Here is a 27,459-nt window from a genome sequence, read left to right as displayed (position 1 = left end):
TGCCCCCCACCTGGCGCGCCCCGCGCCTCCCGGAGGTGGGTGGCAGCGACGCCTCTAGGACGACCCCTCGGGCGCTGCGCGGGGAAGGGCAAGGTCCCAGGCTCGGGCCCCCGCAGAGGCCGAGCCCCCAAGCTGGGCCGCCCGGACGCGTGTCTGGGCGCGGCTCGGGCGGCCAGGAGGCGGCCCCCGGCTGCAGGGGCGCCACCCAGATGACTCCCGGGCAGGCCGCGAAGGCGGGGAGGGGCCGCAGCCCCCGCCCCCCGGGCAGGAGCGAGGTGGCGGCGCGAGGGCGGGCCCGGCGGGGCGGGCTCGGCCGCTCTCCCGGCGGCTTTACTGAGCCCGCGCCCAGCGTCCGCCGCCCGGCCCGCGCACTGAGCCGCCGCCCGCCCGGTGCCTTCAGCGTACCCAGGTAGCGCGGCCGCCGCACGGGGCGGGGCGGGGTCGGCGTCCTGAGGGCTGGGTGGGCCTCGGGGGGTCTCTCTGGCCACCCTGCGCGTAGCCACAGACTCCGCAGCCACAGGGGGCTGAGGGAGGGCGCCCCTTGGACGCTCCGACAGGGTGGGGGAGACCTGGTTACCTTCCGCTGACCGCCCGCCGGCAGCGCCGCAGAGGGGGCTCGCTTCCCGGAGGCTTGGGGCTGCTCGGCGCCCTCCCACCTCAGCGTCCCCGCCACGCACGCTCACGCACACCCCGGGCAGGGGCGGGTGGCCTGGGGGATTAGGGGGGGATAAAGTCACTGTCCGTCAGCAGGGATAAGGCTCTGCCGGCGACGTGTCCACGCTGGGGTCGCCTGAAAGTAGGCGCAGCGTGTGCGACTCCTCACGTCCGGCCCTCAGGTGGGGCGGGATTGGTTTCTCTGGGTTTGTTGGCTCTGAAAGCCCGGGGCTGTGAAAAGGTTGGGGTCAAGAATGATGAGACTTTGATTCATTGAGGCTTTCTTCGCCCTGCTTTCCAACACTTTTTGGTGGCTTCGGGAAGGGTAGGTTGGAGGACTCTAAAAGTTTGCGGTGATAGTCCAGGGAGCTTAGTTTTTTTACAACTTGGGAATTAAAATAATAATAGTCAAAATAAACTCTTAATTTGGGTTTGTTCTCCAGTATGCCTGTATGCGTGCTAAGAGAATAAATTGCTGGCGATTTTATTCAGTAGTGAGTCCAGCAGGTGTGTCAGTGTTAGAATTTAAATTTACTGTGTAGTTTTAGGAAAATGGTTTGCTTTTGTGCCTTTTCCTGTGCCGGAGCACTGGACGGTATCTTTTTGTAAGTTCGGTAGCACCACCTTGACGTTGGAGACAATCTCTCTCCTGGTGTTGGCCACCTGACCTAGGACAGAACACCACCCAGTACATTCTGCTTTTGGTACTGCAATTTTGGATATGCGGTTCTGCTTCCTGGGCCCGTTTCCTTGGTCTCTGATGAGAAGGAAAAGGTATCAGAAATGTGCCCTTGGCACATTTGAGAGGGAGGAGAAATGCTGTAGGTTTTTTTTTCTCCCATTAAAGTTTTCACATATTGGCAATTTAAGCCCAAAGCATTGTTTACCACCTGTCAGACTCACTCCAAAGTGTAAGGATTAACTAATAAAAGATTTGTAAAATGCTTCCTGAATCTAAAATTCCATAAATATGCTAAATAGTAATAATCCACCCATTGTTAAATTTATGTAGCTTCTTCTGCCATGCATACACAATGATTTAGATGCATGTTTCCTGTCAATTAAACAATGAGTTTGGAGTAAAATAATGAGTTCAATTCACATTCTATGAAACTTTGAAATAAAATTTCTCCCATAAGGCAGCATCGGCAGAGAATCATAAAGTAAGCAACATTTCAAAAAGCTGTATATGGAATGGCATTTACCTTATGGTTGGGGGAAAAGGGACCCAGTGAACTTCAAACACTGAGAAATATTCAGTGCTGTTTCATGTGTGTCTGAATGATACACATTCCCTAACATTTTGTTAAGTCTTTGGGGACAGCATGCAGGCTTTGGGGGACAGCTGTCCACAATAGCTGTCCATTTTAACCTATGAGATATGCCTCTTGATATTTTAAGGCTGAAGTCCATTCTGTGGTTTTGTTCATAGACAGTGAAGAAAATCTTCATTGTTACTTAGGTATATTATTCTTTCTTCCAGTATCATGGCTTGATCTTCAAACCTTACAAATCACTATTGTTGTAATAGCCTACAGATAATTGGTTCGTCCCCAGTTGATTGAATGACATGTTAAAATTTTTTTCTTAGTGTGTTTTTAAGGTTTATTTTATTTTATTTGAAAATTACAGTTACAGACAGCGCTTCTATCTGCTAGTTCACTCCCTAGATGGACACAGTGGCCTGGGCTGGCCCAGGCCAAAGCCAGGAGCCAGGAGCATCATCTGGGTCTCCCACATGAGCAGAGGAGACCCATCTTCCGCTGCTTTTCCCAAGCCATTAGCAGGGAGCTGGATCAGAAGTGGAGCAGCTGGGACACGAACCAGCATCCATATGAGATGTCAGCGTTGTAGGCTGCAGCTTTACTGGCAATGCCACCATGCCAGCCCTTCTTGGCCTGTTATTAATGAGATGTGTCATTCTTTTTGTTATTAGCATCCTAGAGCAAAACTTGTTTATTCTATGCTGATTTTTAAGTATAGACATTGATATGGGTGGTCTTTGCTATTTTAGTAAGACAGCTATGGATTTTCCACTAGCAGATTAAACTGTGAACAAAATCAAGAAGTTGTGACTTTTTCCTGGACATCTTGCCACTCCAGTCGCTATGTCTTCTCATCTCCTCTTCTAAGTTCTCGCAGATGGACAGCTGCTAAATAGGCTGCAGCCTGATATTCCAGAATGTCCCCTCTGCCACCTTCCTTCTTCACGCAGGCTGCATAACTTCTGCCCTATTTTCTTTTGACTTTCCAACAGCATGGCATGAGTGAAAATGCACTAGATAAAAAGTAAGAGCTTGCATTTATTAGGCAGCTATGATGCCCTGGCCCCTGTGTCATATTATCTCATTAAATCCCTGTAGCAGCCTGATGCGGTAGATGTTGTCTGTATTTCAAACAAAAGGAAACAAGTACAAGCAGTTTATGAGTAAAAGAGCAAGGACTGGAACCAACGCAGTCTGGCATGTCCTGCTGAATGGTAATCTCTAACTAAGAAGAGTTCAGATTCTGGACTGAAGTCTGGAAGATTTGCCCATTAAATCACTGCCCATTTGACACTGGGCCTCTGGTTTCCTTTCTCTAGTTTTAGATTAAATTATCTCTCAGAGATGGAAGGAACTGTTCCAGGATTCTGTTTGCCAAGCACATAAGCTGTTCCTCCCACAGGATTCCAGAATCTGCTTTCCCCTGCCCTGCCCCTTTCTGCGTGCTCCACCCTCACCCTACCGCCTGTTTATCTCCTTCCTTCTGGTCTGAGTAAGTCTTACTTCCTCCAGGAGGCTTTCCCTGAATATCCTGTGGTTATTCTCTATCTCAGCCCTTAGGGAACACTCACAGCACTGATAACATACTGAAGTTATTTTGTTTATATCTCCATTACTCATAGTTGTTGTTTTTATCCTCTCTCTCTCTCTCTCTCTCTCTCCCTTTCACTGTTGTAGTCCCAAAGCCAGTAGTAGTGATGAATGACACATAAGTTGTTGGTCACTCAGTATATTTTGAATGAATGGTCTCTCATAAGGGACACGTGTGAATGACTAATATATTGTCCTTTCATTGGGCTAACCTAAATGAAGCATCGTTGAACTTACACCATTAGAAAGAATGAGCCTGAATTATGAATGAAGATCTGAGTGCAATAATAGAGACAACAGGGCAGCCTCAGGCCCACAGGACAAATGGACTGACTGCACATTGTTCAACTCCCGTATTTGATAGCAGAGAAAACAGAACCTCAAATTGATAATAGAAGCCTGGTTCCAAAAGATACTTTAGAGATCAGTCATTGGTTGATTGATAGAAATTGAAGTTCCAAAAAACAAGAGTCCAGAAAGCATAGAACCTAAGCCTTCTGACTTCTGTTCACCAAGAGGTCAAAACCCTTGTGAGTCCACCCAGTCAACAGGGTTATGTAGCTTTGAACATTGGCACTTTCTTTCAGAACCCCCAAACAGCCTTGGGTTGCCCAGACCAATCCTAGATAGCAGCATTAGAATATCCTACATGGATAGTCTATTTTTTAAAATTTTTCTGGCCTGTGTAAACTTCAGTGCAGTCATTTACTATTTTAATGATCCATCAAGCAGCCTTTTAATGGTTATCATTAGTTTATCAATTCTCTTTAAATGCTTGGAAGCTTCAAATGGAAAATTTACAGTGCTGAGTGTTTAACACTAACGTAATAGATTCGATATACATTTAAAAGATGATTGATATTTTGAACTCTGAAGTTTTGGTGGCTTATCTTTAAGGACATAAAAATGATAGCTTTTCTTCTCTAAAATGAGGAGATAGCTTTACTAGAGTATTACATCCAATTAACAAGTAGTTCTTAAACTTTAAGGGATAAAAATCATCTGTAAAGCTTTTTAAAAACTCAGATTGCCTGGAGCCATTCCGTGCAGTTCTGAATTAATAGGCTTAAGATTGCGCCCAGACAATCGCATTTTTAGCAATTTCTCAATCAAATGATCTGAAGCTCACAATTTGAGGTCCAATAATAATTTGGTGGTTTTTTCCCAGGCTGCTCCTAAAAAGGACTTTTTATAAACAGGTAGTTGAGAGAAATTCAATGTGTTTGAATCTAGCAGGTAGCAGTGGTAATCAAAGTTGGTTTCCTAGAAATGGTGTGTGTATTGGTCAGCTTTTTATTACAATAACAATATCTCTGAGATGGGTTAACTTACAAAGAAAAGAAGTTTATTTGGTTCACACTTTTGAAGGCTCGAGGGCATGGCACTTGGATCAGCTTACTTGTGGTGCAAGGGCTTTGGTCTGTGTAACATCACTGCAGATGACAATGGCACGAGTACATGGGGTTACAAACGATCACAAATGCTAATCAGGATGCAAGAGAGAGAAAGGCTAGGCTTGCACCTTTTATAACAACCCTCTCAATAATACAGTTCCTGGGTTTATTACTAACTCTAAATCGAGAATGTTCCAAAATGTTTCTGTTGTGTCACAAAAATAAATTGGTAATTAGGAATAAGAGTTGAGTATTAAGTTCTTTGAGGAAATAATAAAGACCCTTGCACTCTAAATATTTACATTCTGTATGGCTGAGAGAGAAGATTAGTGTTCATAAAATATTAAGTGACAAATTTGCTGATCAATTACAGGATGCTCAGTTAAATTAGGATTTCAAATACACAAGTCATGCTTTAGTATGAATAAGTCCCATATAATGTTTGTTGTAATTTTTTATTGATTTATTTGTTTATTATTTGAAATGCAGAGAAACAAAGATCCCCTGTCTTCTGATTCACTCCCCAGATGCCTACAACAGCTGGAGATCAATTTGGTTGAAGCCAGGAGTCAGGAACTCAATCTGGATCTCCCATGTGGGTGGCAAGGACCCAACTACTTGAGCCCTCACCCTGCCTTCGAGGGTGCACATTTGTTAACAGGAAGCCAGAATTGGAAGCAGAGTTGGGACTCAAATCCAGGTACTCCAAATGGGATGTGAGCATCCCTAGCAGTGTCAACCACTGTGCCAACACCTGTCCCCCTCCCTTCCCAGTGTAATATTTTTATTTGCTAAATCTGGCAACACTACTCAGGGAATATTAGCACTTTATGACATGAGTATCCAGAAATTGAAGATGCTGAGTAGTTGTTAAACTTTGAGAAACTGATGAAAGCTCTGGATGTGCTCCTGAGAAAAATACTCAATGGCATATGTCATAGGAGTCTTCACACTGTTTTGTGGGCATCAGGCTGCTGAAGCTGTTGGGGACACCAGTAACCTGCAATGGTAGGCAGCAGTGACAGACTCCTCAGGTGACTCTGGGCTGGAGATGTCTAGAGGATGACTTGGTAAAGTGGAATTTGCAGTGATAAGAGCAATAGAATGGGGCCGGCGCCATGGCTCACTTGGCTAATCCTCCGCCTGCGGCGCCGGCACACCAGGTTCTGGTTTCAGTTGGGGTGCCGGGTACTAGTCCCGGTTGCCCCTCTTCCAGGCCAGCTCTCTGCTGTGGCCCGGGAGGGCAGTGGAAGATGTCCCAAGTGCTTGGGCCCTGCACCCACATGGGAGACCAGGAGAAGCACCTGGTTCCTGGCTTCGGATCGGCGCAGTGCCGGCTGTAGCAGCCATTAGGGGAGTGAACCAATGGAAGGAAGACCTTTCTCTCTCTCTCTCTCTCTCACTGTCTATAATAACTCTGTCTCTCTCTCTCTCTCACTGTCTAACTCTGCCTGTCAAAAAAAAAAAAAAAAAAAGCAGTAGAATGTAGCTGGATTGTGGGTGGGAAGATGTCTGAAGCTTTGAGAGGAAGCAGAGTCCCTTAGGCTCTGAGGGTAGTGGTTAGTGTAGAATACTGGGCAATTAGGTTAGGAAGGTTAAAAAAAAAGTCTGGATAGTGGACAGCCTTACATTCTAAAGGATATAGATAGTATACATCCTATCTGTGTTGGGAAATAGAGGGTCTTTACTGAAGTGTTGGGTTGCAGAAAGAACATGATCAAAAGAAAAGAACTAGTACAATAGGAAGCCAGAGCTTCAGAGTCAATAGGCCATTTACAAGCTGGGAGGTGTTTGACGTGTGAGCAACCTCTGTGGACCCCCATCTCCTGGGAATAATAATAGAAGACAATAATTGGACTATTGGGAAGATTAAAAATGAAGTTGTATAGTGTTTACCACAATGCATAATAATGCATACATATTCAGTTAATGGTACCTAAGTACCATGATATGCTATTACTGCCCCTGCCATTAGTGAAGGCAGAGTAGTCTCCCACAGTTTTTGTGAATGCTTTTGGGAAAGTGAAAAAAGGTTGGGGGAATGATTACATGATTTCTAGATTTGGATATAGTTTTAAAATTTCAGTCTGAAATTTTATGATCAAAAAAACAGTAAGGAAAAAGAAACAGCAAGGGCAGAAACGAGATACAAATTAATATTTGTTCTTTGAATTGAAAATTTTAATGTGAGTACATTCAGGCCTCCATTCTTTCCCCTAAGAGGGAATGATACAGATAATTCAGATAGTTTATGCTGATCCAGAGTAATAGCAAGCTTTTTAAAAATTATATGTGTTGCTCATGTTAGCAGATTTGCCATCTTATTTATTGTACTTTGACTGATATTTTAATTAATTAGCCCACAATTGCTTGGTGCCTTCAGTGAATTGCCTGGGAAGTACAGCGCAAAATTCCATGACCTCAGTGCCATAGGCATCTTGTCGGTAAATTATTTGTTTAATATACTCCTAATGCATTTAGTGCTAATAATGTGAGAACTACTTATGATCTTTAGTCACATCTTAATCTAACAATTTCAGCAACTAGGGTTGTGTAGAGCATTTTCCCAGCCATAGAGTACAGTGTTCCTTTTGCCAAGAATTTTTAGCCCCAATTTTCATTATGTATTCTTTTCTCCTAGTTGTCCATTTTCAACTTTAAGGTGATTGATGCCTTTCTAAAGAGCTTTGAGTTTCAAACTGTGCATTAAAGTGTCTGGACCCTAGAATTTACTTGCTTTGTAACCCTGTACTAGAGAACAATACAGAGCTGGTTTAAGGGACATCATAGTTACATGGATGACAGTGATTGTTTATTTTGTCTCTATTAGACACCGCAAGGACATCTCCCATCATGCCTTAAAGATGATAGGCTCAAATGTTTATTGGATGAGTTTAACATATAATAAAATGCATTGCATCTTCTTCCCATGAGGATTTCTTTCACTTACATTATGAAATCTAACTTAGAAAAAAAAATAAGAAAGGGTAAAGATGATACAGATATTTAAGGACTAAAGTACTGACAAGATGCATTGGGAAATCTATCATCCATAATTTTGTTTCAGATTTATTTATTTGAAAAGCAAAGAGAGAGAGAGATCTTCTATCCACTGGTTTGTTCCCAAAATGCCTTAGAGAAAATCTGTCTCTCCCCAGAATAGCTGCTAAAAACCTGGCCCTGCAGTTGGTGCTAGAAAAACAACAGTAAACATGCAGACTTGACCGCTGAGACCTCAGGGCACTTTTTGCCTGGTAAGAGTGAGGATGGGCAATAACATCCAGGTTAGATACTCAGACAAGCTATAAATAAAACCTAGTAATGTAATAGAAAGTGAGTCAGATTAGATGGTCAGAGAAGTCTCTCTGAGGAGGTAACACAGAAGGCAAGATCTCGGGGAAGAACATTCCAAGCAGAAGGATCAGCTAATATAAGGGCTGGAAGGGAGACACAGGCAGGTTCCAATCCAACGTCCTCTAGAAAATATGAATGGTAGGGACCTACGTTGTGGCGTAGCAGATAAAGTCTCTGCTCGTGACACCAGCATCCTATATCAGAGTGCTGATTTGTGTCCTGGTCACTCTGCTTCTGATACAGCTTCCTGCTGATGTGCCTGGGAAGACAGCAGATGATGACCCAAGTACCTGGGCCCATGCCACCCATGTGTGAAACTCCGGTGGAGTTCCTGGCTCCTGGCTTCACCCTGGCAAAGGCCCCTCTTCCGTAGGCATTTCAGGAATGAACCAAAAAAATATTCTTTCAGTTTGTCAAATATGTAAAGACTAAGTTATGTCTTCTGGAGTTATTTACTGCAAAGAAGTAGTGTTTAAATTTTTTTGGTTCACATTCACCTTTCAGAATTGGGTTAAATTTTTGAAACGTTTCCTTAAAAAAAATTTCCATGCATAGTTTTGGGCATATGTTTTTTGAGAGTCTGTGGATCTCAGGCTAAGAATCTCAGCTCTATAACTGTATTATAAATAAATATTAAGAAAATCTAATTATACTATTTAGTGAAATATCACAAAAAAATTAATTACTAGCAGTAATAGTATGTTAATGTTCATACATTTATGGTAATAAATTACATGATACCTTAAAATTTTTTGCACTCTCCATAAGAGAAAAAAGATTACCTATAAATATTATATATTTTATTTATATGCTGGAAGGGATTTAACGCTTACCGAGAAAGGCTAATAAAAATACATACTGTACAGCAATATAAAATATATTCCAAATAGGTAAGGAAAAATTATTCCAAGGAAAAAATAAGGCTAAGAACATAAGATAGGGCCAGGAGAGAGATTCATACTGAAAATTTATGCCATGAAATTCAACAGTCTTGCTAGAAGATAGTAACAAATTTTATTCTCAGTTTTTTAGCAGCCAATGCAAAAGAGGAAAAAAAGCCAGTAATGCCTTGCAGAGGGTCATATTTTATAGAGACTTACACATGAATATATGTATATGTATTTTAATAGAAAACTGCTTCTCAAAAAAAGGAATCTTGAATGGAGTAATAAGGAATAGAGATTGTTTCCTTTTGGCATATGCCCCTGTACATAAGATTGAAATAATCCATAAAAAATAATCCTCAAAACTGACTAGCACTTTGGATGTGGATAATTAAGATTTTATGGCTTCCTGTAATTTTGGTTGGCACTAAACTTTTGGAAGGAGGCCTCAATAAGCCAGTAAGGTGGGACCTGGGTTGGGAAGGGTGGTGATGAAGATAAAGGGGCTTCCATATTTTTTTTACAGCCACTGTTTTTACCTCACTAAGCAGTGACACCTCTAGTCCACACCCCCGCTTTTTCTATCCTTAGGTACTGTTCAGTGAAACATCTGCCCTTAAAGGAGCATGGACCTTGGACATTGACTGACACAAGTGGTTCCTCCTAACCTTAGTTTCCTTGGATAAGAGTCCACCCGGGACTTCTATACCTTCCCTCTGAGACAGCAAATACAATAACTCGGTTCTGAGAACATTCTGTGGATTTGTGGCATTCTCAGAGGGCTATAAATAGATCACATTGACAGCTTTATTTGTCATTCTTAAAGGGAGCATGTTTCTCCCCTTTGTGCCGAATAGAAATGAGAGGAATGTGGAATGTTGTTACTTTCATAATTGCAAAAAAAATTGATAGTATTCTAATTTACAAAATTTATTTCATGACGGGAGCAAGGGATTGTATTTGGAATGTAACTGAGGGAAAACATCTTATGCAACATTTTAGTTTTGCCTATTTATTGAGATCTTGATACAGATGCTAGAATTCTGTCACCATATGGAAGTGGAGACAATTATATTGCATTTAATGATAGGGATTTTAGAAGCTAGCATATAAAATAAGCATCCCCAACAGAATATCCACAATCTAGAGACTTAAACATTTTTGAAATCTTTTCTCCCTTCCTCACCTTGCTGTGACTCTTGCCCAATATATGAAGTAGCAAAAATGGTAAGACTAGGATTAGAAAACACAGCCTTCATATTTTAACACATCTCTTATATGATAAAAGCTGTAACTTTTCCCAAGATTATATTTTTCATTTAAGGAATTCCTATCATCTCCCTCCACCCTCTACTGGATATGAATAAGAAGTCCTCCTACGTTAATTTCTTAAATCCATCCAAAGTTTTCATTGCTCTTGTGACTGATTATCCACACTGTGTGTATCTTTAGTATTTTTAAAAACACTAGGCTATGGCAGATTTTTCTCACGGAATTTATATCTATGTTTATTTGCATACTCATTTCATACACTCATATTTTCAATTGAGTCATGTTTATTGATTACCTGCTCTATGCCAAACAATGCTAGGATGCAACAAATTGTATCAGGTATTCCCTGCTGTCATCTGGCCTACTAGTGGAGAAAACAGATAGGGAAAGAATGACACAAATAAATATGAAATTGAAAACTGTTCTAAGTGCTGCAAAGGAGAGATACAAGGTTCTTGAAAATGAGATTAAATGATGCACAGGAGTTAGCTAGACTGGGAGTGCATGCAGAAAGCATGCTGTACAGGAAAGCTCTTTAGCAGAAGAAAGCGTGGACAGTGGGAGAGACTGAGGGGAGGCCAAAGTGTCTGGGGTGGAGAGAGCAGGGGTGACCTACTTCAGTCCAGTGATGTAAACAGGGAATAACATGAATGGTTTTCCAGTCATATCAAGGAATATACTTTCACCCTAAAACCAGTGGAAAAAGTTGGAGTTTTTGTCTTAATTTTTCTTAGTGGTGGGGGGTGGTGGAGGTTGTGGCTAATTGCATTGGTTTCTCTTGATCTTATCCAAAAGTCAAACTGATAATTGCATCAATTTCAAAAAAAAAAATCTGTTCACAATGTCAAGAATGGATTGGCAAAAAGCAAAATCTATGAACACACATTGAGCATTTCCAGTAGGTAGTTTTCAGTGAGCCTAGGGGAAGAAGGATGAGGCATTGGCAATTCCAAAAAGTAAATGATAGGCCATATTTTGAGATATTATATATAGCCCATGAGGAAGTGTCAGGGAACACTGGAAGAGTAAACATGTTTGCAAAGACAGATGCTAAGTTTGGTGTTGTACGTGTTGATATTGGATCTTCTTGAGGCATCAAGAAGGAAGCGGACTTAGGATTATGGGTTGGAGCATGTCAATGAGGTCAGGGATTTGGATATAAACTTGTGAGTCTTCTTCACATTCATGGATCTGGAGATGGATGGATATGATTCCTTAGAGAGAAATTTATGAAGTGAGTGATGGAAGAGAACACTGGGACCAAACCCATAATGGCATGGTAGTGAGGGGTGACTCCATAAAGCTGATCACCAGGAGGAATAGCAAAAGAAATCGAGGAGAATCCAGGTGATTACTGAATCATGGAGGGTAAGAAAATAATAAGAGTTTCAGAAAGTTTGAGGTTGAATGAAGACTGAGAAATGTTTGTTTTATTGAGAAAGTGTGGAGAACATTGATCAGGAGAGAATTGTTTTTGAGATAAAAAGAAATTGCTACATGATATGGATGAGAAATGTGATTGTACCTGATTATGTCTGTGGTCCTGCTTGTTTGACATTCTTGCATGTTTGTATTTTGTAAATATAGATTATTTTTTTTATTTGACAGGTAGAGTTGTAGACAGTGAGAGAGACAGAGAGAAAGGTCTTCCTTCCGTTAGTTCACCCCCCCCCAAAATGGCCGCTATGGCCAGCGCTGTGCTGATCCGAAGCCAGGAGCCAGGTGCTTCTTTCTGGTCTCCCATGTGGGTGCAGGGGCCCAAACACTTGGGCCATCCTCCACTGCCCTCCTGGGCCACAGCAGAGAGCTGGACTGGAAGAGGAACAACTGAGACTAGAACCCGGTGCCCATATGGGATGCCGGTGCTGCAGGCTGAGTATTAACCAAGTGAGCCACAGCACTGGCCCCTTGCATATATATTATAAAGATACTTGTGATAGGAACTTCATTTTGACATGTAGGTGACTACTAGCAAGGGAGAAACAAGGAGAGAGTTTGGGCATAGAACTATCTGAGGTTCTTGGGTCTGAATTGGAGAGAAAATTTGAACCAGGGAGTTTTATGAGCACAGAGAGTTTTATGAGCACAGCCCCACCTGTTCCTCCAATCAGTGTTGCTCTAATGGTCAGGGTAAATAAATGTCCAACAAGCAGTGTTGACTTGCTGCCTCCATTGGCTGGTGTTGCTGTGTGGAGGAGGGTGCCTACAAGGTGAGACTTCCCAGAGCACCTGCTCAGTGGCTTCTGTGAGATGAGCTGCACCCTCAGTTTTCCGTGCTGCTCCTGGGTCAACACAGAACTTTGAACCCACCCAGAGGAAAGGCAGTGTGGAAGTCACTGTCTGAGCATAGTGACTAGAGTGTAAACTGATTACATTGAAGTGGTTTGGGCTGCAAATGGGAGGTAAGAAGAGAAGGCTGATCACCAGTAATTAGTAATTTGGCTATGAAAGGGAAGTAAGGTGGGGGGCAGCTGGAGAGAGCTAAGTGGGTGAGTAAGCATTTATTCATCCAACCAATATTAAGCTATCTTACATTTCACAGGCATTAGGATCAACACTAGGAAGACATGTTCCATCTCTCCTGGAAAATCTACCATGATACATACTTATGCCATAAAATACATTCATGTGCTAATCTCAAAGTATCTTATGATGCAGTTCATTAAAACAAATGCAGCATTTTTCCTCAGCTGTAAACACTTCCTTATTAAATGGTCCAACACATTTGTGTTTTAAAAAAGTGTGAAAAATAACACATCTACCTGTGCTTGTTTTTCCCCCCTCATCATGTTTTCCTTTCATTCCTTTTGTCTTTCAAAACTGGAAACTTCCTCTTGTCCCTTACTATTCAGAAAAATATTTTCTAACATTTTATCCTTAGTCCTATGTTCAGACCGTTCATGGGGCTATTTGACTTTTTAAAATTAATCTATGGCTGGTGCTATAGCGCAGCGGGTTAATAACGCCCTGGCCTGAAGCGCTGGCATCCCATATGGGCTCCAGTTTGAGTCCCAGCTGCTCCACTTCTGATCCAGCTCTCTGCTATGGCCTCGGAAAGCAGTAGAAGATGGTCCAAGTCCTTGGGCTCCTGCACCCACGTGGGAGACCCGGAAGAAGCGCCTGGCTCCTGGCTTCGGATTGGCACAGCTCTAGCTGTTGCGGCCAATTGGGGAGTGAACCATCGGATGGAAGACCTTTCTCTCTGTCTCTCTCTCTGCCTTTCCTCTCTCTGTGTAACTCTGACTTGCAAATAAATAAATAAATCTTTTGAAAAAACTAATCTATTATTTATAGAGCACCCACAGCACTTAAACATTGACCATTAACTCCATAGGAATTAGAAACATGAATAGGCTTTCCTTAGTAAAATTAGAAACTTTTGGAAAACACAGATAGTCCTGGATATATGGATGCCCAAAATAAAGGCCAAAAATGCAATTTTCATAGTAAGAGTACAGTTAAGGATTCTGAGTTTGTGGAGGAGTATACAGTGAATTCTTACAGATTCAGCAGGATCCCTGAAGGCAGTGGTGGGTGGTAAAAGATGAACGTTTCAAACAGCAGAAAGCTACAAACCAAGGTCTGGGATGCAGGAAATCGTACTTTGAGGGTGAGGGATACCAAGGGAGATGATTTAGTATGACTAGAGAGGTTATGTGGAAAGTGACAAATTTATTAATTACAGATCATGGAAAGCTTTGATGAAAAAGTTTCTACCTGACCCCACAGGGATCTCTTGAGAGCTGGTGGAAGTTTTCAAGCAAGAGGAGAGTCAGGAAGTTTAGGAAAAAGACTGGGATCACTTAGAAAGCTGGGAAATGATGGAGATTGAAAGCAGCAAGCACATTGGCCAGCGCCACGGCTCACTTGGCTAATCCTCCACCTGCGGCACCAGTACACCAGGTTCTAGTCCCGGTTGGAGCACCGGATTCTGTCCCGGTTGCCCCTCTTCCTGTCCAGCTCTCTGCTGTGGCCTGGGAAGGCAATGGAAGATGGCCCAAGTCCTTGGGCTCTGCACCCACATGGGAGACCAGGAAGAAGCACCTGGCTCCTGGCTTCGAATCGGCACAGCGTGCCAGCCGTAGCGGCCATTTGGGGGGTGATCCAACAGAAGGAAGACCTTTCTCTCTGTCTCTCTCTCTCCTCTCTCTCACTGTCTAACTCTGTCAAGAAAAAAAAAAAAAGCAGTGAGCACATCAGAGGGAAGCCTTTGCCTGCATGGGAGATGGTGGCTAGTGTGTGGGAGATGGTCTGCATTCTCTGAACTATAACGGTGGTCTAGGGCCCAAAAATGGAAAATAGATGTCTTTTTGTGCACAGAGGCCATAATCAATTAAATTTGTGTGCTGTGGGGAGTTACATTAATGGAGTGGGAGAAGGAAGATGGCACCAGCAATTCAAGCCAGGGAAAGTGACAGTGCCAGTGATTTTAGTTGCAGAAAGAAAAGCAAATTCAAGAGAGGATGAGGATGAGGCTGCCCTCTAGAAAAGTATAACATGATGTAGTTTAAGATATGAGTGTGGGGCTGGCGCCGTGGCTCAATAGGCTAATCCTCCACCTTGCGGCGCCGGCACACCGCGTTCTAGTCACGGTCGGGGCTCCGGATTCTGTCCCGGTTGCCCCTCTTCCAGGCCAGCTCTCTGCTGTGGCCAGGGAGTGCAGTGGAGGATGGCCCAAGTGCTTGGGCCCTGCACCCCATGGGAGACCAAGATAAGCACCTGGCTTCTGCCATCGGATCAGCGCAGTGCGCTGGCTGCGGCGGCCATTGGAGGGTGAACCAACGGCAAAGGAAGACCTTTCTCTCTGTCTCTCTCTCTCTCTCACTGTCCACTTTGCCTGTCAAAAAAATAAAAGATATGAGTGTGAATGAAACTGCTGCCAACTGGAAAGTCTTCTGGAAGGTTTACATTTAAGATAGGGCGTAAGAGGGAAATTCAGGGGAGTTTTCTGGGATGTGAGAAGAGAAGTATTAGGAAACCAAGAAGAAGGTTGATTTCAAGGAAGAAGCCTCGTGCTGTGATTTGTTGCATTGGTGTGATTGTTTGGTTGTATCTTTTCCCTTTCTCTTCCTTTCCCCTTTGGAATGTCTCCCGTGAAATGGGCTATGTGAGTGTCAGAACATCTCACATCTGCATCCATACTTCATCTTTGCAGCTGTACCCTATGTTTATTAAGGAGCAACAGTGGCCTGGAGTCACCAGCAATCAATGGCTTCAACCAGAAACTCCCCACTATGGAGAAAGTGACTTAAGGAACTATTTGTGTGTTTGTTAGGAAGGCACAGAATGGTCAGAGAGCTGGCTGATTTGCTAGTTAGAAGCTATCAGGGGGCCGGCGCCGTGGCTCACTTGGCTAATCATCCGCCAGCGGCGCCGGCATCCCATATGGGTGCCGGTTCTGGTCCCGGTTGCTCCTCTTCCAGTCCAGCTCTCTGCTATGGCCCAGGAGGGCAGTGGAGGATGGCCCAAGTGCTTGGGCTCCTGCACCCGCATGGGAGACCAGAAGGAAGCACCTGGCTCCTGGCTTTGGATCGACACAGCTCCAGTCGTAGCAGCCATTTGGGGGGTGAACCAACGGAAGGAAGACCTTTCTCTCTGTCTCTCTCTCTCGCTGTCTGTAACTCTACCTGCAAAAAAAAAAAAAAAAAAAAGAAGAAGAAGCTATCAGGACTATATTTAGGATGTTGCTGAGTCAAACTTTCAGCTGTCTCTAGGAATAATGTAATTTTTATGAAATAAGAGATATCTCCAAGCAAAACTACTGTTTTGACCTTCAATTTCACACTAATTAGCCGCTCTTTTTTTTTAAGAAGATTTATATATTTATTTGAAAGCAGAATTACAGAGAGGCAGAGACAGAGAGAGAGAGGGTCTTCCATCTGCTGGTTCACTCCCCAGATGGCTGCAACAGCTGGAGCTGTGCCTATCCAAAGGCAGGAGCCAGGAGCTTCTTCCGGCTCTCTCACATGGATAGCCAAGCTGGGCAAGGCTGAAGCTAGGAGCCAGAAACACACTCTAAGTCCTCCCACTTCAGTGGCAGGGACCCAACTTGAGCCCTCACCCGTGTGTCCCAGGCGTTAGTAGGACGTTCGATTGGGAAGCTGAGCCTGGACTTGAACGTAGGCACTCCAATGGGATTTCGTTAATCTTTTGAAGCCACCTCCAGTTCCTCAGGTAAAGAGAGCATAAATAAATACTTTCATTGTTAACCAAATGTCTTTTCACACATCATCTCTTCTGATCATCAGAAAAGTCCCAGTGAATAGCTCATATTATTACTTTCCCCTGAGACATAAGGGAAATGAGCCTTGGTGAGATTAAGGACTTAAAAGTTCACTCCGACAAATCTTGTGAGTGGGACTCGACCCCAGGCATTCCATCTTCAGAAGCAATAGTCATTTCAACCTTTATTCTTTAGCTTTTCTTAGCAGCTAGAAGATTTGGGTTTGTAAATGGCATGTAGTTGACTTGGATGGCTCTTGTACTGATGAGAAATAGTCACTGACATAAGAAACTAATATTGTTTGAGTAGTTTTCTTCTTGATGAGACATTCCATGCTTGTATCTCCTTCCTAGGTTTTATATCAATCAAGCAGTACATGAAAGAGGCATCTTCATCAAGTTTTCTTGATTAAATTATGAAAATGGAGTTGAAGCTTTGTTTCCCAATACATGTGGTAAGTAATTATTAATTTGGGTAACAGAGTGGGCTTTCCCTTTTATAATTTTCTTACAATATTTAACAAAGAAATGAAATGCTTCCAATGTGATGGTACAACTTATGAATAATGTGTAGATTTGTCTTCAGAATGTTTTATGAAAAAGTAAAAATGGTTCATGTTTTAGTTCACTTGTAGGTTTTATAAATTGTAGTTGACTGTTTTATCTGGTTTAGAATTAGAATCATTCTAACCTGTTTATGAGTTTTGATTATTATAATAACACAACTCTTCTATTCATTTTCTACACACTTAAAATTACTTAGTGAGCAGCATTTTTTTAAAGATTAATTTATTTATTTGAAAGAGTTACAGTGGCGGTGCCGTGGCTCACTAGGTTAATCCTCCACCTGCAGCACTGGCATCCCATATGAGCGCTGGGTTCTAGTTCTGGTTACTCCTCTTCCAGTCCAGCTCTCTGCTGTGGCCTGGAAGGGCAGTGGAGGATGGGCCAAGTGCCTGGGCCCCTGCACCCGCATGAGAGACCAGGAAGAAGCATCTGGCTCCTGGCTTCGGATTGGTGCAGCGCCAACTGTAGCAGCCATTTGGGGGGTGAACCAACAGAAGGAAGACGTTCCTCTCTGTCTCTCTCTCTCTCTCACTGTCACTCTACCTGTCAAATAAATAAATAAATAAAAAAGAGTTACAAAGAGAGAGGGAGAGGTGAGAGGAATCTTTATCCATTGGTTCACTCCCAAGATGGGAGTGATTTATTTATTTATTTTGAAAGTCAAAGTTACAGAAAGAGAAGGAGGGAGGGAGGGAGGGAGGGAGGGAGGACGGGAGAGAGAATCTTCCATCTGCTAGTTTACTCCCCAGGTGGCTGCAACAGCCAGGGCTGGGCCAGGCTGAAGCCAGAAGCCAGGAGTTTCTTCCAGGTCTCCGAGGAAGGTAGCAGGGGCCCAGGCACTTGGGTAATCTTCCATTGCTCTTTTTAGGCCATGAACAGGGAGCTTGATAGAAAGTGAAACAGCCGTGACATGAACCGGTGCCCATACGGGATACTGGCATCACAAGCAGAGGCTTTACACACTACAGCACAACTTGGGCCTCAGTGAGTGGCATTTTGTGCAGAGAATTGACATGTGGACTCTGAAAAGTCATGGTCACAGACAAGGACGATTTAGAAATGGCCAGGTTGCTGAGCAGTGGTATTTTTCTTCCTCCCAAATGCCCTGGCTTGGAGCATCTATAAGGCTGGGTACCGACTGCCTTTAATTGGAAATATACGATGTCATTCTGCAAGTGATTAGAACTAGAGTTATCCCAAGTGAGCAAAATCAGCTTTTGAAAAAAGGATCACATTATTGACTTCTTCTCCTACCACCCCCGGTTGTGTGCCTGAAGGTCTTAAAATGATTTGGAATGGGCAGTTGACTTTCCTTTGTGTACTCCTAAAATCGTTTGTTATTTTCACTCCTCATTCTAGTTTATTTTTCTTTGTATGTTTATATGTTCTAATGCATATTTAAAAGAAAAATCTCTATAGGCAGCTGTGAATCTTGTAAAATTCCATTTATTCCAATGAATTAGGGAGGTGGGTATATCTGAATTTGTGGCAGTGCTGAATTATGGATTACTTTTAAACAAATGTGGCTTTTATTACCTTTAACTACATAGAGTAACTTCAACAAAACATTACAAAGCAGAAGTCCTTAGGAGACCTGTTATAATAAATCATATGAGCATGTTGTTATTAGCATATAGATTGGATATATGTAGGAGCTTGTAAAGTGCCCGAGGTTCCTTGAAAATTGTTTATTCTGCATCTAAGAAGTGTGCATATGACTGAAAATAAATGTTTAAAATACTATATTTTATCTACCTACAAGTAAAGTATTACAAAGCAAAGGTAAGCATCAGCCCAGTTTATGTGCAAATTATCAAAAGACTTTAAATTTATTGAAGTTCCAAGTTAATGAGATATTACTATGTGTGCATAAATAACTTAAAGAATAAAATTTGCTGATCCTTCTCTCATATGGATATTTGTGCTAATGAATCAGGATCCTATTTAGACTATTAGTCCCCAAAGTAATTGCTTATTTGAAGAAGTTCTGTCTTATGGGTTTTTAGTTAATTAAATCCATTTACATTTTATGCACACATTTCAAATTCTCAAGTCCTGTTTTTCATAAGCTAGATTCAAATATGTTCCTGTAATAATACCTTTCATTAATGCATCCGTCTTTCATTTTTAAAGGAACTTTCAGAATAGCCATATGCATAGAGTACTTATTAATGAAATTATATCAATATTTTGGTAAACTCAATCCATTAAGTGCTATTTTTTAAAGTTTTCCTATTTGTAATGGTGATTACTGTGCTGAATATACTTTCAATTTCTAATGTTAATTTATTCAGTGATTCCTTTTTGCTCTGACTTTGCATATCAGTTTTTAACATTTAATAGGCCTTTAGAATCAAGCAATTTTTCTCTTCTTTATAAAATTTTTTGTTATTTTTATTTTAATTTTTAATTAGTTTTTAACAGTCATTGTGATTAGTAGATACAATTCTAAGAACATAATGCTCTTCCTTTCCTCCCTATTTCCCTGTCCCCCTCCTCCCACCCTCTTTCCTTCTCTGTTTCTTTTTTTTTTTTTTAGCTTTTAAGATAACATATTTTAAAATCCCTGTTAAACATAAGAGTGGGAATAAGAGAGGGAAGAGATGTATAATTTGGGGCATGCTCGGGCTGACTTGCCCCAATTGGTAGAGTTGGAAACATACCAGGGGATTCCAATTCAGTCCCATCAAGGTGGCATGTGCCAATGCCATCTCACTATTCCAAGTGATCAATTTCAGTTCACAAATGATCACAATGAAAGGACTAAGAGTCAAAGGGAGGACATAAACAAGTCTAGTATCTGCTAACACTAACCGATAGAATAAATAAAGGGGAGAGTGATCCAACATGGGAAGTGAGATACTCAGCAGACTCATAGAATGGCGGATGTCCTAAATAGCACTCTGGCCTCAGAATCAGCCCTAAAGGCACTCGGATCTGGCTGAAAAGCCCATGAGAGTATTTCAGGCATGGAAAGCCAAGACACTCTGGCAAAAAGATCTCTGTGAGTGAGATCCCAGTGGAAAGAACAGGTCTTCAAAGAGGGAGGTGCCTTTCTCTGAAGGGAGGAGAGAACCTCCACTTTGACTATGACCGTGTCTAAACAAGATAAGAGTCGGAGAACTCAAGGGGCTTCCATAGCCTTGGAAACTCATGACTGGTGCATAGGGAGATTACTGATGCCATAAACAGGAGTGTCAATTTGTAAAGTCAACAACAGGAGTCACTGTGCACTTACTCCTCATGTAGGATCTCTGTCCTTAATGTGCTGTACATTGTGATTTAATGCTATAACTAGTACTCAAACAGTATATTTCACTTTGTGTTTCTATGGGGGTGCAAACGATTGAAATCTTTACTTAATGTACACTAAACTGATCTTCTGTAAAAAAAAAAAAAAGAAAAGAAAAAAAAAGAAATTATCAATTCCCAACTTGACTCTCACTGGGATTAAACATGACAATAGGTCTGATCTGATTTCATCATCATTTAAAAAAAATCATCTATTATTTTTCACTTTATGTTTCTGTGTGGGAGCAAACTGTTGAAATCCTTACTTAAGGTATACTAAGCTGATCTTCTGTATATTAAGATAATCGAAAATGAATCTTGATGTGAATGGAAGGGGAGAGGGAGTGGGAAAGGGGAGGGTTGTGGGTGGGAGGGACGGTATGGGGGGGGGAAGCCATTGTAACCCATGAGTCGTACTTTGGAAATTTATATTCATTAAATAAAAGATAAAAAAAAAATTACATCATAGTAAAAAGGCTTACTACTTCACTGAATAAGAAGTTTAACAAGGAAAAAGCAAGAAGACCCCAGTTTAGTGGGGATACAGACAACAGCTATAAACAATAGTTGAATGGAAAAATGACCATTTCACCCATATACAGTAAATTTTAAAGTAATTACAGATCATGAAAACTATAGTTGTATAAGATTATTAACCATTGGTTTCACAAAAGTATAAAACAAAGTTTTACAAAGCTAGTTGCAGCAATACTGATACCCACAGACATTTCTTACCTTTTTCTTTCTTTTCTGTGTATATGTGTGTTTGTTTGTTTGTTTGTTTTTTAAATTTTAGCTCCCACATATAAAGGAGGACATGTGGTATTTGTCTTTCTGGGTCTGGCTTATTGCACTCAACATGATATCTTCCAGTTGAGTCCTTTTTGCTGCAAGTGGTAGAATTTCATTCTTTTTTATAGTCAAGCAGCCTTTTCAGGGTACATGCATATTAGCTTATTGGTCTTGCTACCCAGGTGGGAGATTACAGAAATACAGAACAAAACTTTTCCAATTCTAATATGTACTGAGAAACAGAGTATAATAATTCACAAAATTAGGCATACATTAAAAGTTATAGTTTTCTGCCGGCGCCGCGGCTCAATAGGCTAATCCTCCACCTAGTGGCGCCGGCACACCCGGTTCTAGTCCCGGTCGGAGCGCCAGATTCTTTCCCGGTTGCCCCTCTTCCAGGCCAGCTTTCTGCTGTGGTCCGGGAAGGCAGTGGAGGATGGCCCAAGTGCTTGGGCCCTGCACCCCATGGGAGACCAGGAGAAGCACCTGGCTCCTGCCATCGGATCGGCGCGGTGCGCCAGCCGCAGCGCGCCAGCCGTGTGGGCCATTGGAGGGTGATCCAACGGCAAAAGGAAGACCTTTCTCTCTGTTTCTCTCTCTCACTATCCACTCTGCCTGTTAAAAAAAAAAAAAAAAAAGTTATAGTTTTCTGACAGTTCTCAAATATTTGAGTTAAAGTATATAGATTATAAAAATTGTAAATGTCTGCATTAGATCAAAACTATGGAAATCTTAGGTGCCATGAAAAAGATACTGAAGTTTGGAGAGTACAAGAGCAGAGGAGCAGGCTAGAGGAAGGAGGTGCTGGAGTCAAGAAGCTCCAGAAGACCCCAGCAGTGGGCTCAGGTTTAGAATCAACAGCATGACAAGATCAGATACGGGGAAAGGATGCAAGGGTAAGGGTTGGAAAGTAGATTTGAAATCCAGCTTTGGAATCATGCTTAACTGTCTATTGGTAGCTATTAGATGCTTATCCAGATATCTTAGAGTATATTTAGTTGTATTCCTTTGTACAAGAAAGACACATTTAGGAAGTATGTAAGTCCAAATTCCAGCCTCTGATTCTATCTAAATCATAAAAGAGTAGAGTATCCAAGTAGAAAAAAAGAAAGAGGGCCTACTAAATGGAGATAAATATGACACTTTGTCCTTTTTGGCTTTACTGGACAGTAGTGTACTTTTATCATCTTAACATGGAATTATATTGTAGGTATTAAAAGCAAAACAATTTTGGTATCATGAAAAACTCATACATCTTATAAGAAAACAAATTTTATTCAATTAAATCTCACTGATTCATTTAAGCAGTGATCTATATAAAATCTAATATCAGTAGTCTCCTAAGAAGATATCATTTTCTTTGTTGCTAGAATTGCCCTAAGGAAACATTTCTTCTCATTTAGAGAAAGTAGAGATAAAGTACTTGTATTATTATTTGTATAAATTTTTAATACTGAATAAAACATTAGTGTTTAGCATAATATTGATTCTCAATGTAATATTCCTCCATAATGGCAAACTAATTGGCTAAAATTAAATCAGACAGATTCAAGAACCCTGAGAATAGACCATCTAACACTTGTAATTTTTTTTCATTACTTTCCGGAATTCCTATTAAAATGGAATTAACCTGTCAAATAAAAGAACACAGAACAATAAAAGTTCTGTGCAATATGTCATGTGTACCTTCCTTCCTTCCCACTGCTCCATCCCAAGGATGAGATACAGAAGTTACAGGATGGAACCAGTGTTGTGGTATAACTGGTAAAACCACTGCCTGCAGTGCCAGCATCACACATGAGTGCCAGTTCTAGTCCCAAGTGCTCCACTTCCCATCCATCTCTCTACTAATATGCCTAGGAAAGCAATAGGCAACTCCTGACTTTGGCTTGACCCAGCCCTGGCCATTATGGCCATTTGGGGAGTGAAACAGTGGATGGAAGATTCTCTCTATCTCTCTCTCTTTCTCTCTCTCTCTCCATCTCTCCCTTACTCTCTCTTTCTGTAATTCTGCCTTTCAAATACAATAAATAAATTTTTAAAAAGATCTAAGGGCACTGTGGCCTCAGAATCAGCCCTTAAGGCATTCAGATCTGGCTTAAGAGCCCATGAGAGTATTTCAGGCATGGAAAGCCAAGACACTCTAGCAAAAAGGAAAAAGAATGACCTAAGTGAAAGATCTCTGTGAGTGAGATCCCAGTGGAAAGAACAGGTCATCAAAGAAGGAGGTACCTTTCTCTGAAGGGAGGAGAGAACTTCCACTTTGACTACGACCTTGTCTAAATATGATCAGAGTTGGTGAACTCAAGAGGCTTCCATAGCCTTGGCAACTCATGACAAGAGCCTAGGGAGATTACTGATGCCATAAACAAGAGTGTCAAATTGTTAAGTCAACAACAGGAGTCACTGTGCACTCATTCCTCATGTAGGATCTCTGTCCTTAATGTGCTGTACATTGTGATTTAATGCTATAACTAGTACTCAAACAGTATTTTTCACTTTGTGTTTCTGTGTGGGTGCAAACTGTTGAAATCTTTACTTAATATACACTAAACTGATCTTCTGTACATAAAGAGAATTGAAAATGAATCTTGATGTGAATGGAATGGGAGAGGGAGCGTGAGATGGGATGGTTGCGGGTGGGAGGGAAGTTATGGAGGGGGGGAGCCATTGTAATCCATAAGCTGTACTTTGGAAATTTATATTCATTAAGTAAAAGTTTTTAAAAAAAAAAAAGAGTTAAGGGATGAGGAAAAGAGAGCAGATAAAATTCATAGTGTAATAGTGTCAGGAGTGAGACAATCAATATGAGTTCCACTTCTGTAACTTACTTTCCATGAGACTTCAGGTATTTTGCTTGTAGCCCTTGGAGACACGGTTTCTTCATCAAGCACTACTACTCTAACAACACTGATGTTCTAGTGTGGTAGAGGAAGTGAAGTGGAGGTTCTTAGGGGGTTCATTTTGCCCACCGGGAGGCACTTAGCAATGAGTGAGATTGTTTCGGCTCTCACAATTAGAGAGGGTGGGGTGTGTTAACTGGTATCAAGTGAGTAGAGACCAGGGACTCTGCAAATCATCCTTAGATGTACAGGACAGCCCCCTACAACAAAGAGTCATAATATCAAGGTTGAGAAACCCTGGAGTAAAGGTAAGTAATATATGTAATGAGTATAGTACCTGATAAACATTAGGCCCTCAAAAATAGTACTATGTCGCTCCCCGTCTTCGTGGAGGAACGACACAGGACCCTGCGCTGTTCTTTCGTCTGCTCGGCCCTCCCCAGGTTTGCTGCTGGTTCTTCCCAGGTTGGCTACCGACCCTTCCACCTCCGTGGAACGGCGGTTCCCCCTGCCACATTCCCCACTTCCGCGGGGGAGCGGCACACCGCCAGCCGGCTCTCTCGGGGGCTGCACAGGTGTTCCTTTAGATAGATGTTCCTCTTAGATGTTCCTGGTGCATGTTGTCTCTCTCCTCCTTTATAGTCCTCTTCCCCCAATCCCAACTCGGCTGCCCACACGCCGAGTACGCTGCTCTCCTCCAATCAGGAGCAGGATCAGCTCCTGGAGGTCATCACTCAAGCTGGCAAGAGGCAGCTGCGTAGAAGCTGTTTTCTCCTCTCCCAGCACCATATTGTGGGAGAGAAGATGCATAGAATAAGTCTTAATTCCAGTAACTTAGTCTAGTCCGAGTTGCTCCCAGTTGCTCCCCACAGTACTATGGTGATATTGTTTTATTATTTGAGAGTGAACCCCTAATGATACCAGTGCTAGGTACCATAAGCAATTCAGTAATTCCATAAGCCAACTCAGCTCAATTAGTCATGCCTGCCTGCTAAGTCATCTACTAAGTCATCTGCTTGGGGTGACCAATTTTTTGGTGTTTTTACAAGTAGACTGACCTACTTAATATTTGACTGGTCTGGTAGGCCCATGGATAGGATGGTACCAAAGTTCATGGGACATTACTTAATTTGTATTTTCTCAGAAATTAGAATAAAATAGAAAAAAAGCAAATAAAAAATAATCTACAGTGCCAGGTGGCTATTACTTTTTAACTTCTGTGGTTAGTAATGCATCAGGAATCTTCAGATGATCATGCTTTCACTCTATAAAATAAGCAGATGTTTAGAAAATCGTTAAGGAACCTTGATATCCTGATTAATAGAAGATCTTGATTAGCAGGTTATATGATACATGAATATTACCAACTTCAAAACCAGTTGAGTGTCACAAAATAGTTTTAACTTAAACTGTCGGCTGGCGCCACGGCTCAATAGGCTAATCCTCCACCTGCAGCGCCAGCACACCAGGTTCTAGTCCTGGTCGGGGTGCCGGATTCTGTCCCAGTTGCTCCTTTTCTAGGCCATTGGATCAGCGTGGTGCACCGGCTGCAGCATGCCAGCCGCAGTGGCCATTGGAGGGTGAACCAACAGCAAAGGAAGACCTTTCTGTCTGTCTCTCTCTCTCACTGTCCACTCTGCCTGTCAAAAAAAAAAAAAAAAAAAAAACTATCTTAAGGCAGGGAATGTCTTGCAGTGTAACAAGAGTTTCAAAGTCCAACAGTCCTGAATTTCCACTTGTGCTTTATAACCTTCAAGCTGTGTGACCTTGAATAATTTACTTGACTTCTCTGAGTTCATGTATCTCATCTGTCTAATGGGTATAAAATTACCTCATAGGGTTGTTGGGAAAATTAATTGACATAAAGCACTTGCCATGCATCAGCAATGACTAAATAGTAGCAGTTATTATATTCATTATTATTGCTGCCTTGACTCTAAAGTATTCTTTCAGGGAACATTACATTGCCTTGAGGTTGTTATCAGGCCCTTCTGTTCTTATTGTAAAGAATGATAAATATAATATGCAGTTACTTTTATTAACAGAGGAAGCTCAACTTACATCTACTATCTCAATAAACAAAAATCTTAGACTCAAGAAGAAAAAAAAAAAAAAACTAGGTGCCTATGCTACAACACCAGCATCCCATATAGGAGCACCAGTTTGAGTCCCAGCTGCTCTGCTTCCTGTTCTGCTCCCTGCTGATGTGCCGGGGAAGACAGGAGATCATGGCCCAAGGACTTGGGCCCCTTCCACTCATGTGGGATACCTGGATGGAGTTCCAGGCTCCTGGCTTCCACCTGGCCTAGCCCCAGCCATTGCAGGCTTTTGGGAATGCACTAGGGGATTGAAGATATCGCACACACTTTCTCTCTTCCCCCCACCCCTGTCATTATGCCTTTCAAATAAATAAAATAAATATTTAAAAAAGAATAAGATAATTGATATAATGCACCTGGAATTTCCTAGGGTGGAATTTTTTTGAGAGAGAAGTCAGATTTCCAAAATTAAGGGATGAATAACATACACATCTTTCTGACATATTTTAATATAGTTGAGAAGCCACTTTTAAAAATTAGCACCTATTTATAGTAGAAATTTCCCTAGGTGAATGCAGTAGCCTACTTTGGAGAAGTATTTTGACACTATTTTGGCTTCAATTTGCTTTAAGCAGAAACTGCTCTGGAGAGGTGAGAGGGAGCTATTTCACAACCTAATCATTATGATGGCCAGGAAGGTGGAATACTGTCCATGTAGTTTTTCACAGTATGTGCTTTTCACGAATATTTTGAAGATTCCTGGTATATATGGATTTCATATTGCACCAAACCTTAATTCATTTTGCCACAAGCTTTTTGAAGTACCCTTAAAGAAGTCTAGATTGCCTTTCATCATTGTTTTTATTTTTCCACTTTGTCCATTCCTTAGGGAAGACCCAACTTTTTGTGTAGGTTTCCACCATTCCTGTGTTTTAAATTTTAAAGCAAAAATACTTGCACTTAATCCAAATGATGATGTTCTTCATCGTTCTTGGTGATATGCTTTCTTCTTAACGGCTCGGGTTTCCTCAACTTTTTTTTTTTTTTTTTTTTTTTTTTTGACAAGCAGAGTGGACAGTGAGAGAGAGAGAGACAGAGAGAAAGGGCTTCCTTTGCCGTTGGTTCACCCTCCAATGGCCGCCACGGCCAGCGCGCTGCAGCTGGCGCACCGCGCTGATCCGATGGCAGGAGCCAGGTGCTTCTCCTGGTCTCCCATGGGGTGCAGGGCCCAAGCACTTGGGCCATCCTCCACTGCACTCCCTGGCCACAGCAGAGAGCTGGCCTGGAAGAGG

General features: G+C 42.0%; 1 protein-coding gene across 6 annotated transcripts in view; it reads left to right on the top strand.

The window, feature by feature from the left end:
- Window positions 1-279: 279 nt before the first annotated feature.
- The window catches only part of RHOBTB1 (Rho related BTB domain containing 1), a 133,547-nt gene continuing 106,367 nt past the window's right edge, over window positions 280-27,459 (top strand). For 3 of the 6 annotated variants that reach the window (XM_051823870.2, XM_051823869.2, XM_070057694.1), the window contains exons 1-3: window positions 280-409; window positions 5,431-5,603; window positions 16,990-17,090. The gene's annotated coding sequence lies outside the window, so the exon portion shown is untranslated. The remainder of the gene's footprint in view (window positions 410-5,430; window positions 5,604-16,989; window positions 17,091-27,459) is intronic. The other 3 variants (XM_051823874.2, XM_051823871.2, XM_070057695.1) reach the window with 1 other exon arrangement.

This window comes from Oryctolagus cuniculus, chromosome 15, assembly GCF_964237555.1.
Source record: "Oryctolagus cuniculus chromosome 15, mOryCun1.1, whole genome shotgun sequence".
NCBI lineage: Eukaryota > Metazoa > Chordata > Mammalia > Lagomorpha > Leporidae > Oryctolagus > Oryctolagus cuniculus.
The sequence above is the reverse complement of the archived record's forward strand: the minus strand, read 5'-3'. Positions and strand labels throughout refer to the sequence as shown.